Raw genomic sequence first — 16,823 nt, forward strand, 5'->3', positions numbered from 1 at the left:
ATTGTTTATGTCTTAACCCATTACCCAACGAAATAAACAAGGGGCATGTTAAAAAAAAATGTAACACCATTTAACATTTCATGGAGCAAAATATTTAGGGTTTTAAATTGCACTAGGTTTTACATTATCAAACATATAACTAAGATACTAATTTTTCAAACTGTCATTGAAGAACTGAACATAGAGAGTAAAAATGCTGAAATGAAAGGATCTTAAAGTTAGAAAGAACTTGGAATATACTACATTCCACCTTGTATTCTACAGGGTTCACGTGGTCCTCTAAGAATGGAAGACCCTGGCTCTGCAACTCTAATTGTCTGTAGAATCCACTGCAAAATGGGATCACAGTAGAAGTTGTAGGAATGTGTTGCTCCAGGAAAAAGTCAGCATTCACTATAATGAGCAATAGCAAATTTGCCACCACTTTTTCTGTAGAAAGAATCAGACAGAAAGTGAAAAAAAATTATTAAAAGAACACATAAAATTAAACACTGTGGCAGTACACAAAATGTTTCTAAATGAGGAGATCTGAACTATGGGACATTACAGAAAGGCTGTGCTCTACTTCCAGAAGGAGCTGGACCCTGCCTGCTCCCCTGCCTTATACATGTCCTCTCCCTACTGTGGGGCTGTTTGATCCTTCCTACCTGCTCAGTCCTGACTCAGTCTTTGGACTAGACCTAAGAAAGGAAGGCATTAGGCATTGTGTTAATCCAGATTTTCCAAGAGGCAGAAACAATTTTGGGAGTAAGTGGGCAAAGATTTTATGAGGAACACATGTGTAACAAAATGGGGGAGTGCTGCAGAAAAGGCTGGCAAAGCTTTAGACCACAAACTCCTTCCGAGTGGAGGAGAGGGGGATGTGAGTTTGGGTGGAGGTGTCCTAGACTGCTCTGCACTCTCAGGAAGGTTTCAAAGGCCATGATGATTTCAGGAGACAAAGTTGACAATCACATGATTTCAGTGTGTAATCATGAGTCTGTTCTTTGCTCAATTATGCTCCCTGTGGCTGGAGGTCTGCAAGGCTGATTCTCATGACTTCAGTGAGATCTTCTGTTGAGCATCAGAGCTTTGGAATAACATCATCTTGGCCACTAGTCAGCCATTAGTAGTTCATAATCAATTAAATTAAGCTAAGTTAACTAGTTCTTTCATTTGCAAAACATCCAGCATGGTTATAGTGATAGTTTAATACTACTTTCAGAAGTAAGAATTTTAAGACATGGTAGAAGTGTGTCTCCTTGGCTTTTAGAGAAATATTATAGTTATTTTCTGTGTATGTTGTGCCTACATTATCAGCAAATGAGTTTTCTTACCATTTCATGATTTTTTTATTACTTTGGAAGAGTAAATATTCACTATTGTGTTCTTACTTGAGTGTACCACAAAAAAAAACATTTATTGCAATAAGTGTGGCCATTGGTTGCAAAGACTGGATGATATTCTTTTGTGCATGTTTTCACACCACTGTATGGACCACATTCTACCTGTCAAATATAGAGAGATAATATACATTAGACAATGAATATTTGAATACAATCTTCTTAAATCTTAATACGAAATGCCATACATCCAGAAAAGGATAAATACAATATATGTTTAGGTTTAAAGAGAAAACTTTATGGAGTCACATCCAGTAAATTAGAAACTAATATCAGTATTTTTATAGAAATAGTGTATTAACAAAAAGGCCATGCAAGTGGCTGAGTATATTTTTATACTGTAACCAATTTCCCACCCCCACCCATGACCTTCCCCTCCTAGGTGATATTTTTCTTATCACTCTCTCACTCACACAAACACACACACACACACACACACAAGTAAGTCACCAAACTGAGTTTCTACCTCCCTCTAGAATTTCACTACATATCAATACATATATATTTTCACTATAATTATATATTTCATAGTTTTGGGTATCTTGGTAATTTTCACAAATAAATGATACAATATGTATTCTTATATGCCTTTCTTTTTATACTCCCTTATGACTTTTATTTATACTGATGTTCAGAGCTGTAATTTATTTTCACCCTTAAGTAATATTCCACTATTTGGCCATATAGAAATCATCACTGTCTATTCTCCTACACACTGGTAATTGGGATGGTGCTTTTTTCCCTTTCATTTTGTTAGGATGAATAATTCTACTCTAAACATACTTCTATAGCTCTCAGTTTTGTGTGGAGCAAGTAACTACCCATGATAGGAAATTTAAGGTAATAGGATAAATACGCTATCACCTTGTATAGACACTGCTAAATGGTTTTGTATTACTTGCTAGATTCTATTTCTTAACCTTGATGTAATAATAATACATACACACTTTTACTTTTTGAAGGAGTGTTTTTTACATTCTGTTTGATCAATTTTGCTGTGATTTTAAAAACTGAAAATGGTTAAAAATTTACTTTTCAACTTCCAAATGAACCAGCAGTAACTTACCCAATGCTTATAACTTGATGTTTTTGTAAGAGCAGTTTCTGCAACCACAGAACAGTTTAAAAAAATAAGAAGCCCACACACACATTGGCAGTAGAAATCTATGTAAGTGGCCAATTCAAGGAACTACAACTAATGAGATAAGAATTTTGTAGTAGTAACAAAAACATAAATTCTCAAATATATACAAATCTTAGAAAAAAATAATCCCCCAATTATTCTAGCTTTGTGAAAAATGGTATTATGTATTATATTTTTTAGTAACTCCTAATACCCTGCTTGAAGATACCAATTTTTTAAAGCTCTGTAAAAGAGACATTTCACTGTGATGAAGACAATGCCCTGGGTGAAGTCACTTAAATGTGAAGAAATTCTGCTCAATATCAGGGTATTATTCAATACCTATATAACAGCTCCTTTTTTTCCCCAAATTTTATGGGCCACCTTGAACTTTAAGGAAGATAACTGGTCAACAGAGGTATGAACGAGTTCTTTCTTAACACAATGCCTTAATTTCGGAGACTCAGAGCTGATAACTAAAACTTTAGATTTACAAGGAATACCAGATCTAGAAGAGCTCATTCTTTCCCCACATTTTGTAATTACAACCATAGAATCTGGGCCCCAAAAGGAAAAATAATTTAGTTAAACGAAGAGATAAGGTCTACTGCCCATTCTAATGCACCACTCTGTTTTAACTTTTCTAATGTGGGAAATGAGAAGAAGCAATTCAATGATGAAACATTTAAAAGGAATTTATAGTAAACCCTGTGTCACTTTACCAATTTAAGAATTACGAATCAATGAAACCACCACTACATTCCTGCGTTACAGCAAAATGCTTCCTGCATTTCTGGGATATATGAAGTGTTCTCCCCAAGACTGAAAAATTTACTCACCAGAATAAAGAGTAACGGCCAAGATGATGAAAATCACTTTGATCCATGATGAGGTGAGAGGCATTTTATCGAATCTGTCAGAGAAACTCCTCAGGATGTCTGAAACAATGGCACAGAGATACATGGCCCATTTCCAACAGACAGGTAAATGAAATCTAGACAAACTTAGAAAGTGTTTTACTTGTAGAGGAACTACTCCAACTCCCTAGATCCCAAGTTAAGGTGGACTGTCCCATCTGTTGCTCCCCCAACCCTACAATTCAGCAAGAAATATCACGACATCAGAAGACTGCCCTAAAGTGTGAGAGAAAACCCATGAAAAGTGCTCTGTGAATAGGTGAGAAGAAGCTGATTATTCTCCCCAATCTTTGAGTCAACCCACAAGGAGCCTGGCTGCACTTCGAGTAAACATGCACATTTGAATCTCTGTGTGTTCTTCTGACAAATAGCAATAGGTATTTCTGGAATGATAAATCTGGAGCAATACAGCAGTGTTCCAGGGCTACTTCCGTAGGTTCCCCACTTGACCTGCCTGACGGAGAGATCAAGAGTGAAGCAACAGTGGCTATCTAATTCACCTTTCCTTCTTGACCATCCATCTCCACTCTTACTGACTTGTGAGTGAGGAGATTGGTGGGGTAATACAGAGCACTCAGGGCAGATAAGAGGCAGAGATATTCCGTGTCTCGCCTGGGGGGTATTCAGTAGGTCAGGAGTGATGCCTCACAGATATCTTACAATACATGTTTCCTCAGCAGGGGGCTTGGGACAGTTTGATCTGATGAACCCAGAAGTATGAGGAGGAAAGAAGGAAATACCTGCAGTTATAGATTTTACAGTAAGAAGGTATGTGGGGAAGAAAGAAATGTGAAAACTTTCCAAGCATGTGAGTTGGAAAGGAACAAGAGAATCAAGCAGGAAAAAAGAAGAGTTTGGAAATGTCAATTCAACTGGGGTCTAAACTCTTAGAACTTTAAAGAAAAATCACCATTTGCTAAAGTATCTCTTATACAAACTACCTGTTAAAGAAAGAATAAAACTTGATGAAAGTGCTGGGGAGAAAAAAAATTTTTTTTTCTCTACCCTCCTAAGTTCTTCTGGTTGGTCTAAGAATTAAATTGACATAAGAGACATTCACAGGAGAAAATCAAATTTAATTATTTAAATACGGCGAATCCAAACATGAGAAATCCCAAAGACAGGCAAAATGATACACACATGCGCGCTAGGTTCCTCCCTGTCTACCACACCCAGTTTATATTATACTCTAGGTATCTCTGGTGATAGCTCCCTTCCTGGAACAGGTCCTCTATCTACATTCTTTAGGCAGTTAGGTCAAAGGTTCTTCCTGAGTCTTTTCTTTCTTAAAAACAATCAACCCAAAATAATCCTCATGCCAAAGAGATCCATTTAGGGGTGGCAAATTTTCCTTCCCTTCAAAAGCAAATCTATTAGAGGTCAAGTTAATGTTGTTCAATAAATTTTCATTCTAATGAATACATAAAGAATAGACACCTGAGATATTAAATTATATTTATAATTTATTTACAAATTATAAAGGGTGTTATATTTATCACCCTTCCATTCCCCAAAATATTTATGGAGTCATTACCATGAACCTGACATGGTAATTATGGTATACTCTTATTTTCAAATATTAATTGTACATTTCATTAGAAAAAAAATTTTAAATGAGCATTGGGCTTTCCAGTTAAGCATAATTCTCACTGGCTTAGAGGTGGACAGGAATGGACCACCATCTGTCATCTACCCCAAAATGGAAGACTTAACTTGTGGATGGCAGCCCAGATCTATCCATCTACCTTGGAACCATTACATGGAAACAAATAAAATCGTAAATAAGGGTGCTATAGTCTTTTACGTTTGTTGTATTAGTTTAGCCTATATCCTAACAAATACAGTGAACTTCAACCAACCTTCTGTACAGAGTTGCATTTCTTTGTATGTTAAGCACATGCATTATGTCAGTCTCAGTCTAATGATGGAGATGCTAACGGCTAGGAATGTGTGAGGCCTGGAATACTTGTGGCAGCCCCATTTCCCCAGTGAGTCAATGCTGTGGCTGGAATGGCCCTTGTGGTTCTTACTATGATTGCAGGACACAATTCGGGAATGCAAAGTGGATCATATTGTCTGTTTTTCCAGTTATGCTCCAGACATAGGCCATGTGTAATTTTATGTGCTCTCCAAATTAATCTGTATTTTGGGGGTTGGGGGTGAAGATGTGTGAGGAGATCTGATTTACCCAGGTGTCATTTTCGAATAGGGATCAGGAAATCTTCTTAATCTTAATGTTAGTGTTTTTCTGCCCGGCAAAACTAAAATTATGCTAGTAAACAAAGGATCACTTAGGCTCTTGAGAACAAGGGAAAAGGAGCCCCAGGGATGCAACAGGTAATAGTAGCCAAAGGGCTCTGAATCTTTAGCAGATAAAACTCTCCTCAGTTGGAGGGTGCAGGCAGTTTTCTTTTCGCATGTTAATTTAACTTCTAAAGTGCTTCTAAAGGCACTGAAAAAGTGGACACTAGTGCTAAACATATTTAAAGACCTTCTAACTTACCTCACCCTTCTGTATACTCTTTTTCTTGTAATCCATACTTGAATTCAGCCTCCATCTCCTGCCCCAGAAGACACAAGTCCCCAACATACTTTTTGTCTATTATCAGGTGTACATGTTTCATGGATGTTCATGAACAAGCAGATTTCAGTTACACAAAATAAAATGTTACATTTCTTCACATTCAAGTTTTACCATAAATAATAACCACATAATATAAGCAATGAAGAGCCAGTGGAAGACTTGAGTAGGGCAACTACATCAGATTTGTGTCTCAGAAATAGCATTCTTGAAACTCCTAAATATTGAGAGAATGGATAGATTTCCCTAGAAGTCACAAAGAAGGCATATCACATTCATATATGAAAAGACTATATTAGAGAGGGCTCACTGACACGTCTAGGCTGTGGCTGCTCTGAGAATTTTTGCTATTCAGTGTACCAAGGTTCTGCATTACCTTTTCAATTTTTATTTTAAATTTGCCAGAAAGTGATATGGGAAATTCCTTCACTTAAGAAGAAGGACAAAGAGGAAGACCGGCTGCAACCCCATGAAATTATTGATAATAAAACTAACTTGGAAAAGTTAAAAAATGTATACAAATATGAATTTATACAACAACTAAGTGGAGAAGCTGGCATTAAAACTCAGTTCTACAGCCCCATCCATTAGCAGACAGGGTGCCTAAAGCCATACTGGGCTCACAGCCACCTCTAAACACACACCCTTGCCATGGCCCTGCCCACCAGAGGAACAAGACCCAGTTCTACCCACCAATGGGCAGGTACCAGTCCCTCTCACCAAGAAGCCTGCACAAGCCTCAGGACCAACCTCACCCACCAGAGGGCACAGACTAGAAGCAAGGGGAGCTATGATCCTGCAGCCAGCAGAAAGTAGACCACAAACACAGAAAGGCAGACAAAATGAGAGGGCAGAGAAATATGTTCCAGAAGAAGGAGCAAGTAAAAACCCACAAGAACAACTAAATGAAGTAGAGATAGGCAACCTACCTGAAAAAGACTTCAGAGTAATGATAGTAAAGATGATCCAAGATCTCAGAAAAAGAATGGAAGCACAGACTGAGAAGTTATAAGATATGCTTAACAAAGAGCTAGAAGATTTAAAGAACAAATAAATAGAGGTGAACAATAACTGGATTGAAAAATACACTAGAAGGAATCAATAGCTGAGGCAGAAGAACAAATAAGTGAGCTGGAAGACAATGGCTGAACTCGCTGCCACAGAACAGAATAAAGAAAAAAGAATGACAAGAAATGAGGACAGTCTCAGAGGCCCTCGGGGGCAACATTAAAAGCACCAACATTTGCATCATAGGGGTCCCAGAAGGAGGAGAGAGAGAGATAGGGCCTGAGAAAATATTGTAAGAGATTAAGGGCGAAAACTTCTGTAACATGAGAAAGGAAAACACTCATTCAAGTCCAGGAAGCACAGAAAGTCCCACACAAGATAAACCCAAGGAGGAACACACTGAGATACACATTAATCAAACTGACAAAAATCAAAGACAAAGAAAAAGTATTAAAAGCAACAAGGGAAAAGCAACAAATAACATACAAGGGAATCCTCATAAGGTTATCAGCTGATTCTTTTAGCAGAAACTCTGCAGGACAGAAGGGAGTAGCATGATATATTTAAAGTGATGAAAGGGAAAAACCTACAACCAAGAGTACTCTACTCAGCAAGGCTCTCATTCAGATTCAACAGAGAAGTCAAAAGTTTAACAAGCAAAAGCTAAGAAAATTCAGCACCACCACACCAGCTTTACAAGAAGTCTTAAAGGAACTTCTCTAGGCAGAAAAGAAAAAGCCACAACTAGAATCAAGAAAATTATGAATGGAAAAGCTCACCAGCAAAGGCAAACATAAAGTAAAGGTAGGAAATCATCCACACACAAATATGATATCAAAACCAGCAATCGTGAGAAGAGAGTACTAATACATGATATAGGAAATGCACTGGAAATTAAGAGACCAGCAACTTAAAACAATCTTGTACATATATAGACTGCTGTATCAAAACTTCATGAGAACCACAAAACCAAAATTTGCAGCAGAAACACAAAAAAGAGAAAGCAATCCAGGGGACTTCTCTGGTGGTCCAGTGGTAAAGAATCTGCCTTCCAGTGCACGGGATGTGAGTTCGATTCCTGGTCGGGGAACTAGGTTCCAACACGCCATGGGGCAGCTGTGCCCAGGCACCTCAACTAGAGAGCCTGTGGGCACCAAACTACAGAGCCCACGTGCTCTGGAGCCCATGTGCTGCAAATACAGAACCCATGTGCTCTGCAGCCTGAACGCCACAACTAGAGAAGAGAAAAAACCCGCATGTCACAAGTAGACAAAAGCCCTCATGCCACAAGATCCTGCATGCCTCAACAAAGATCCCATGTGCTGCAACTAAAACCTGACGTACCCAAAAAATATTAAAACTAACTAACTAAATATATGTTTAAAAAAAGCAATCCAAACACAACACTAAAGATAGACATCAAATCACAAGAGAAGAGAACAAAAGAGGAAGGGAAGATAAAAGACCTTCAAAAACAAATCCAGCGGGTTTCCCTGGTGGCGCAGTGGTTGAGAGTCCACCTGCCGATGCAGGGGACGTGGGTTTGTGCCCCGGTCCGGGAAGATCCCACATGCCGCAGAGCGGCTGGGCCTGTGAGCCATGGCTGCTGAGCCTGCGTGTCCGGAGCCTGTGCTCTGCAACGGGAGAGGCCACAATGGTGAGAGGCCCACGTACTGCAAAAAAAAACAAAAACAAAAACAAAAACAAAAACAAAAACAAAAACAAAAACAAAAACAAATCCAGGGACTTCCCTGGTGGTACAGTGGGTAAGACTCTGCGCTCCCAGTGCAGGGTGCCTGGGTTTGATCCCTGGTCAGGGAACTAGATCCCGCAAGCATGCCACAACTAAGAGTTCACATTGCTGCAACTAAGAGTCTGCATGCCGCAACTAAGAAGCCCACATGCTGCAACTAAAAAGCACGCATGCCACAACCAAGAGTCTGCATGCCACGATTTAAGACTCTGGATGTCGCAACTAAGAAGACTGCATGCTGCAACTAAACAAAAGATCCCATATGCTGCAAGAAAGATCCCGTGTGCTGCAACTAAGACCTGGCACAGACAAAATAAATAAATAAATCTTTTAAAAAATCCAAAACAATTAACAAAATGGCAAAGAACATACATATCGATAATTACCTTAAATGTAAATGGATTAAATGCTCCAACCAAAATACATAGACTGGCTGAATGGATACAAAAACAAGACTCTTATATATGCTGACTACAAGAGACCCACCTCAGATCTAGGGACACATACAGACTGAAAGGGAGGGGATGGAAAAAGGCATTCCATGGAAATGAAAATCAAAAGAAAGCTGGAGTAGCAATACTCATATCAGAGAAAATAGACTTTAAAATAAAGAATGTTACAAGAGACAAAGAAGGACACTACATAATGATCAAGGGATCAATCCAAAAAGAAGATATAACAATTGTAAATATATATGAACCCACATAGGAGCACCTCAATATATAAGGCAAATGCTAACAGCCATAAAAGGAAAAATTGACAGCAGCACAATAATAGTGGGGGACTTGAACACCCCACTTTCATCAATGGACAGATCATCCAGACAGAAGATCAATAAGGTAAAACAGGCCTTAAATGACACATTAGATCAGATGGACTTAATTGATATTTATAGAGCATTCCATCTGAAAGTAAGAGAATACACTTTCTTCTGAAGTGCACATGGAATATTCTCCAGGATAGATCACATCTTGGGCCACAAATCAAGCCTTGGTAAATTCAAGAAACTGAAATCATATGAAGCATATTTTCCAACCACAACGCTATGAAAATAGAAATAAATTACAGGAAAAAAGAAACTGTAAAATACACAAACACATAGAGGTTAAACAATATGCTACTAAACAACCAATGGATCATGGAAGAAATCAAAAAATATCTAGTGATAAATGACAACAGAAACACAACAGTCCAAAACCTGTGGGATGCAGCAAAAACAGTTCTAAGAGAGAAGTTTATAGTGATACAAGCTTACCTCAGGAAACAAGCAATATCTCTAATAAACAACCTAACCTTATACCTAAAGCAACGAGAGAAAGAAGAACAAACAAATCCCAAAGTTAAGTAAAAGGAAAGAAATCATACAGATCAGAGCAGAAATTTAAAAAAAAAAGAAACAGAGGAAAACAACAGAAAAGATCAATGAAGCTAAAAGCTGGTTCTTTGAGAAGATAAACAAAATTGATAAACCCTTAGCCAGACTCATCAAGAAAAAAAGGGAGAGGACTCAAATCAATAAAATTAGAAATGACAAAGGAGAAGTTACAACTGACACCACAGATATACAAAGGATCATAAGAGACTACTACAAACAACTACATGCCAATAACATGGACAACCTAGAAGAAATGGACAAATTCTTAGATACAACCTTCCAAGACTGCACCAGTAAGAAACAGAAAATATGAACAGAGCAATCACAAGTAATAAAATTTAAACAGTGATTTAAAAACTTCCAACAAACAGAAGTCCAGGACCAGATGGCTTCACAGGCAAATTCTATCAAACATTTAGAGAAGAGTTAACACCTACCCTTCTGAAACTCTTCCAAAAAGTTGGAGAGGAAGGAACACTCCCAAGCTCATTCTATGAGGCCACCATCACCCTGATAACAAAACCAGACAAAGATACCACAAAAAAAGAAAATTACAGGCCAATATCACTGATGAACATAGACACAAAAATCCTCAACCGAATTTAGCAAACTGAATCCAACAACACATTAAAAGGATCATACGCTATGATCAAGTGGAATTTTTCCCAGGGATGAAAGAATTTTTCTATATCTGAAAATCAACCAGTGTGATACACCACATTAACAAGTTGAAGAATAAAGACAATATGATCGTCTCAATAGATAGAGAAAACGCTTTTGATAAAATTTAACATCCAGTTATGATAAAAACTCTCCAGAAAGTGGGAATATAGGGAACTTACCTCAACATAATAAAGGCCATATGTGACAAGCTGACAGCTAACATCATTCTCAATGGTGAAAAGCTGAAAGCATTCTGCCTAATATCAGGAAAAAGGCAAGGATGTCTATTGCTGCCACTTTTATTCAACACAGTTTTGGAAGTCCTAGCCATGGCAATCAGAGAAGAAAAAGAAATAAAAGGAATCTAAATTGGAAAAGAAGAAGTAAAACTGTCACTGTTTGCAAATGAAATGATACTATACCTAGAAAATCCTAATGATGCTACCACAAAACTACTAGAGCTCATCAATAAATCTGGTCATGTTGTGTGATACAAAATTAATACACAGAAATCTCTTACATTCCTATACACTAACAATGAAAAGATTAGAAAGAGAAATTTAGGAAGCAGTCTCCTTTACCATCTCATCAAAAAGAATAAAATACCTAGGAATAAACCTACCTAAGGAGACAAAAGACCTGTATTCTGAAAACTATAAGATGCTGATGAAAGAAATCAAAGATGACACAAAAAGACAGAAAGATATACCATGTTCTTGAATTGTAAGAATCAATATTGTCAAAATGACTGTACTACCCAAGGCAATCTACAGATTCAGTGCAATCCCTCTCAAATTACCAATGGCATTTTTCACAGAACTAGAACAAAAAATCTTAAAATTTGTATGGAGACACAAAAGACCGTGAATAGCCAAAGCAATCCTGAGAAAGAAAAACAGAACTGGAGGAATCACACTCCCTGACTTCAGACTATACTATTAAGCTACAGTAATCAAAACAGTATGGTAGTGGCACAAAAACAGAAATATAGATCAATGCAACAGAATAGAAAGCCCAGAAATAAACCCACGCACCTACGGTCAATTAATCTACTACAAAGGAGGCAAGAATATATAATGGGGAAAAGACAGTCTCTTTAATAAGTGGTTCTGGGAAAACTGGCAGCTACGTGTAAAAGAATGAAATTAGAATATTCTCTAACACCACACACAAAAATAAACTCAAAATGGATTAAAGACCTAATTATAAAGGCCGGACACTATAAAACTCTTAAAGGAAAACACAGGCAGAACACTCTTTGACATAAATCTCAGCAATATATTTTTTGATCCACCTCCTCAAGTAATGCAAATAAAAACAGAAATAAACAAGGGCAACCTAATTAAATTAAAAAGCTTCTGCAGAGCAAAGGAAACCATAAATAAAATGAAAAGACAACCCACCGAATAGGAGAAAATATTTGCAAATGAAGGTCAATACCCCCACAAAGGAACAATAAAAAAATGGGCAGATCTAAGCAGACATTTCTCCAAGGAAGACATACAAATGGCCAAAAAGCACATGAAAAGATGCTCAACATCACTAATTATCAGAGAAATGCAAATCAAATCTACAATGAGGTAACACCTCACACCATTCAGAATGTCCATCATGAAAAAGGTCTACAAAAAATAAAGCTAGAGGGCTTCCCTGGTGGCGCAGTGGTTGAGAGTCTGCCTGCCGACGCAGGGGACGCGGGTTCGTGCCCCGGTGCGGCAGGATCCCGCATGCTGTGGAGCGGCTGGGCCCGTGAGCCATGGCCCCTGACCCTGCGCATCCGGAGCCTGTGCTCCGCAACGGGAGAGGCCACAGCAGTGAGAGGCCCGCGTAACACAGGAAAAATAAATAAATAAAAAATAAACGCTAGAGAGGGTGTGGAGAAGAGAGAACCCTCCTAACTGTTGGTGGGAATGTAAACTGGTACAAGCACTATGGAGAACAAATAGAGGTTCCTTAAAAAACTAAAACTAGAACTACCAGATGATCCAGCAATCCCACTCCTGGGCACATATCTAGCGAAAACCATTATTCGAAAAGATACGTGCAACCCAATGTTCACTGCAGCACAATTTACAACAGCCAAGACATGGAAGCAACCTAAATGTCCATTGATGGAGGAATGGATAAAGAAGATGTGGTACATATATACAATGGAATATTACTCAGCCATAAAACAGAACGAAATAATGCCATTTGCAGCAAACAGAATGAAATAATGCCATTTGCAGCAACAGGGATGGACCTAAAGATTATCATACTAAGTGAAGTAAGTGAGACGAAGACAAAAATCACATAATATCACTCATAAGTGGAATCTAATTTTAAAAAAAGATACAAATGAACTTCTTTACAAAACAGAAACAGACTCACAGACTTCAAAACAAACATCATTACCAAAGGGGAAATGTAGGGGGAGGGATAAATCAGGATCTTGGGATTAACATATACACACTACTATATATAAGATGGATATCCAACAGGGACCTACTATAAAACATGGTGAGCACTACTCAATATTCTGTGACAACCTATGTGAGAAAAGAATCTGAAAAAGAATGAATATATGTATATGTATAACTGACTTTGCTGTACACCTGAAACTAACACAAAATTGTAAATCAACTATAATCAAATAAAATTTTAAAAAATTCAGTTCTGCCTTTCTGAGAAAAATAAAGCTTATCTTCATCCCAATAAATTCGCCTAGCTTCTTCATCTATGTCCAAGGAAGGCATTTATAAATAGAAAACTGACAATTCCAAAATGTATTTGATACAGAGGAACAGTTAAATAATACCACAAGGAAGCTAACAGGCAAATGCAGAACGTGGTATGTTCTATGAAAAAACTGATCCAATTTGAACAAGTCAAGGACACAGAGAAGGAAGAGGAAGACAAGTAGGCTGCTCTGAATTAAGAGTTGTAAGAGACATAACCACCAGTGTCAAGAGTGGACCTTCTTTGGATTCTTACTCAAACTCTAAAAAAACAGCATGTTTGAGACAATAGGGCAATTTGATTATAAACATTTATTATTTTAGATGATACAAAAGAATTATTGTTAATATTAAGTATATGAATCTCAGTTAAGATTATTGAAGAAAATGTTCCTGTGTGTAAGAGATGCCGGCTGAAATTGTAGGAATGAAATGACTATGCCTGAAACACTTTATAATGCTTGAGGATTTTTCTAAAAAATTGAATAGGTAAAGCAAATGTGCCAATCTTGATAATTACTGAATCTATATGATAGGTATATATGAGTTCATGATGTTATTTTCTACATTTTTGTGTATGTTTGACCTTTTGTAATAAAAAATACTAATGTAAAAAAAGACTATATTATAAAGATGTTACTTTTACCAAATTTATGTGACTCCAATAAAAATTCCAGTAGAATTATGTCTTAGTGGACTAGACACAGTGTGTCTAAAATATATGCATGATGATACACTCTCAAGAATATCCAAGAACACAGTTTAAAAAAAATGGATGGATTTCTTTGTTCCTTCCTTCTGTACGTATTACTGAATACTAATCAAGTGATTTAAAAAAAAAAAAAACCAAAACCCTGCAACGCACTGCAGTTACAAGGTCAAAATTGGGTAAAGATAGGGTCTTCTCCTTCATAGAGCATGCAATCTAATTATCTAGGGGGTAGTATCGTGGAGAGATTAGGAGTACTGACTGTGGAGAGAAGGAGATAGAGGGCAAAATCAAAGATGCTGCCAAGAAAGGCATAGGGTATCACACAAGACTGGTCTAAGAAGACTATGGATAGTAAATTAAAGGGAACATTCATTCTCTAAGATGAAAGAAAACTTAGAGAAAGTAATGGAACGTGGGCTTTGGAGTTAAAGGTACCTGTGTTTGAATCTCATCTCTGTCCATTTGTAGCTTTGCTAGTAGCTAGTTAGCTTCGCAAATGACTTTACTCCCCTCAGCCTCATTTTCTTTTTCCCTTACACAAGTTTCAGAGTGATATAAACCTCATGGGATTATTGTGAGGAATAAATATGATGAGAAATGTAAACCACATAGCCAGGTACTGGCAAAAAGAAAGGAATGGATGAATGTGTAAATCCCTAGGTAAGTTGATATGGAGAGAAGGATAAAAGTAGAAAGATAGATAATAAAATTTCCAGAATTACAAGGCAAAGGGGAAAAAAGTGGAGCTAGTTCATCCTGAGGTTTCCCTACACAATGAAGAAGAGGTGAAGTCTACTACTCAAAGTAATGTAGCAGAGGTGTGGTCAGACAGTTGAAAAAATTGGACTAAAAATGGAAATTATATGGAGATGGGTGGCATAGGTAGCAACCTGACATTAAATAATAAGAGACCTCCTTAGGAGTCTAGAGGGCCTAGGTCAGTAGTGATGATAGCAGGACTGTAGACTCCATTGTATGGAAGTTGTTCCATCCTTGCTCCACAGCCAAGGTCTGGAGCAGGAAAATAGCATGCTGAATTTATCCCGGCTTGGAAGAAAGGGAAGAATCAAGAACAGGATGTCAAGAGAGCATGGTCATGCCAAGGGGCTAAATATAAATGTCAGTCTATGGGACTCAGACTGAGAAGGGAAGACAAGCAGCAAAAGGAGTACTAACTACTCTAGGAGAGTTTAAAGTGTGTGAGATAGAAATTTTCCAGATTATGGCAAAATTTCAGGCTTGCCTACATTAAGGTGGAGGGGAGGGAAACACATGGAGACTTCAGAAAACTTAGGTATTGCAAAGATTATTAGTCGTGGTGCTGGAGTTTCCCTGGCTGATGTCAGAAATCATGTCCTACAAAGATCAAACAGATAACCCTTCTGAGAAGCAGGATGGGCTAAATGACCTCTGGAGGCAGAGACTAGGAAAATGAATCAGCCTTGAATTTGGTGAATGTATACCAGATTATCTGGAATAAGGTAGGTAATTAACCTGCTTTGCAAATGTCATCTTGTTCTCATGATCCACCATCAGAAACCACAAGTACAGAACCTCCAATTCTGTCCCTGCCTGCTGGAGCATGAAACATCAGAGGAGGTGGTTTAAGAGAGGGGTCAAACTAGGAAACAGCTATTAGTGCAATATCTTGCCAATCAACTGGTCACTCAACTGAGCAAGGAGCCTGCCTCCTCTGCTCAACATGCCCCTGGGCCACAGACTCATGGAACAGCAACTTTGCTCAGGGCTAGCTGTGACCTCAGGGTGACTACAGTGGGCTCACATTTTGCAGCAAGCTCATTCAGGTAAACATCTCTTCACCTCCTTATTCTAAGTCAGTGATGGTATCTCTTTGGCTTTCTTCTCTGTCACTAGATTTCCCAGTATGTTTGTTTTCCTCCAGCACCCTCCTTTTGTTTCCTCTGCACAGCTAATATGGTTCTCTCTCATTTCTCTATGTGTCCACCAGCTGCAATTTGGAGAAGAGACAGAATGAGTAGAGTAGGGCATGGGAAGTTGAGTAAATGACTTGGAAAGTATCTTCTCTTCTCTTTGGGCCAAATCTTTCCATTCTTACAAAAGAAGAGTTTGGCTAAAGAAATTGGTAATTTAATATAGTTAAACTCTACTTATATTAATATCAGTTGATATTCTCAGTATCCTGTGATGTTCATGCTTTTTCTGAGGCTCATACTTCTAAGAAATGTTGAAGCTAGAATTTGACTTACCAGTGTCATCAAAATCATGTGTACCTATATATGAATCATAAAAATGATAAAAATCAATTATCCTGATTGTATCAGGAAAGGTATACATAATTTTTATGACCCCAGACCAACAATTCCATTTTCAATCTATTCTTTGTATTTGAGCACATGTAACTTGCCTGGAAGAAGAAACTTACTTAGGAAATGGAGGACTTCAATGTGGGAGAAACTGGTCTATCCCAGGAAATCAAACAATGTGTTTTATAAAGTGACACATCCCTGATTGTGCAGCATAGTCCTCAGTTCACACCTGTTTTCTCAGAATTCTTATCAATTCTTAAAGTGTCCATATTCACTAACATGAGTGTCTCAGTTTAGATGATAT

General features: G+C 37.8%; 2 long non-coding RNA genes across 2 annotated transcripts in view; both read right to left on the reverse strand.

Annotated features, from left to right (window-relative positions):
• Nucleotides 1-1,316: 1,316 nt before the first annotated feature.
• On the reverse strand, nucleotides 1,317-3,445 carry LOC149749686 (uncharacterized). Its single transcript, XR_016392797.1, has 2 exons — nucleotides 3,345-3,445; nucleotides 1,317-1,487 (listed from the first exon to the last, which is right to left on the reverse strand). It is a non-coding gene; the product is annotated as an uncharacterized LOC149749686 (long non-coding RNA).
• The window catches only part of LOC149749687 (uncharacterized), a 79,539-nt gene continuing 66,149 nt past the window's right edge, over nucleotides 3,434-16,823 (reverse strand). The window contains exon 4 of the long non-coding RNA XR_016392798.1: nucleotides 3,434-3,443. This is a non-coding gene — a long non-coding RNA (uncharacterized LOC149749687). The remainder of the gene's footprint in view (nucleotides 3,444-16,823) is intronic.

This window comes from Delphinapterus leucas, chromosome 3, assembly GCF_059928025.1.
Source record: "Delphinapterus leucas isolate spDelLeu-1000000601 "Yukka" chromosome 3, BTC_Dleu_Yukka2, whole genome shotgun sequence".
Lineage (NCBI taxonomy): Eukaryota > Metazoa > Chordata > Mammalia > Artiodactyla > Monodontidae > Delphinapterus > Delphinapterus leucas.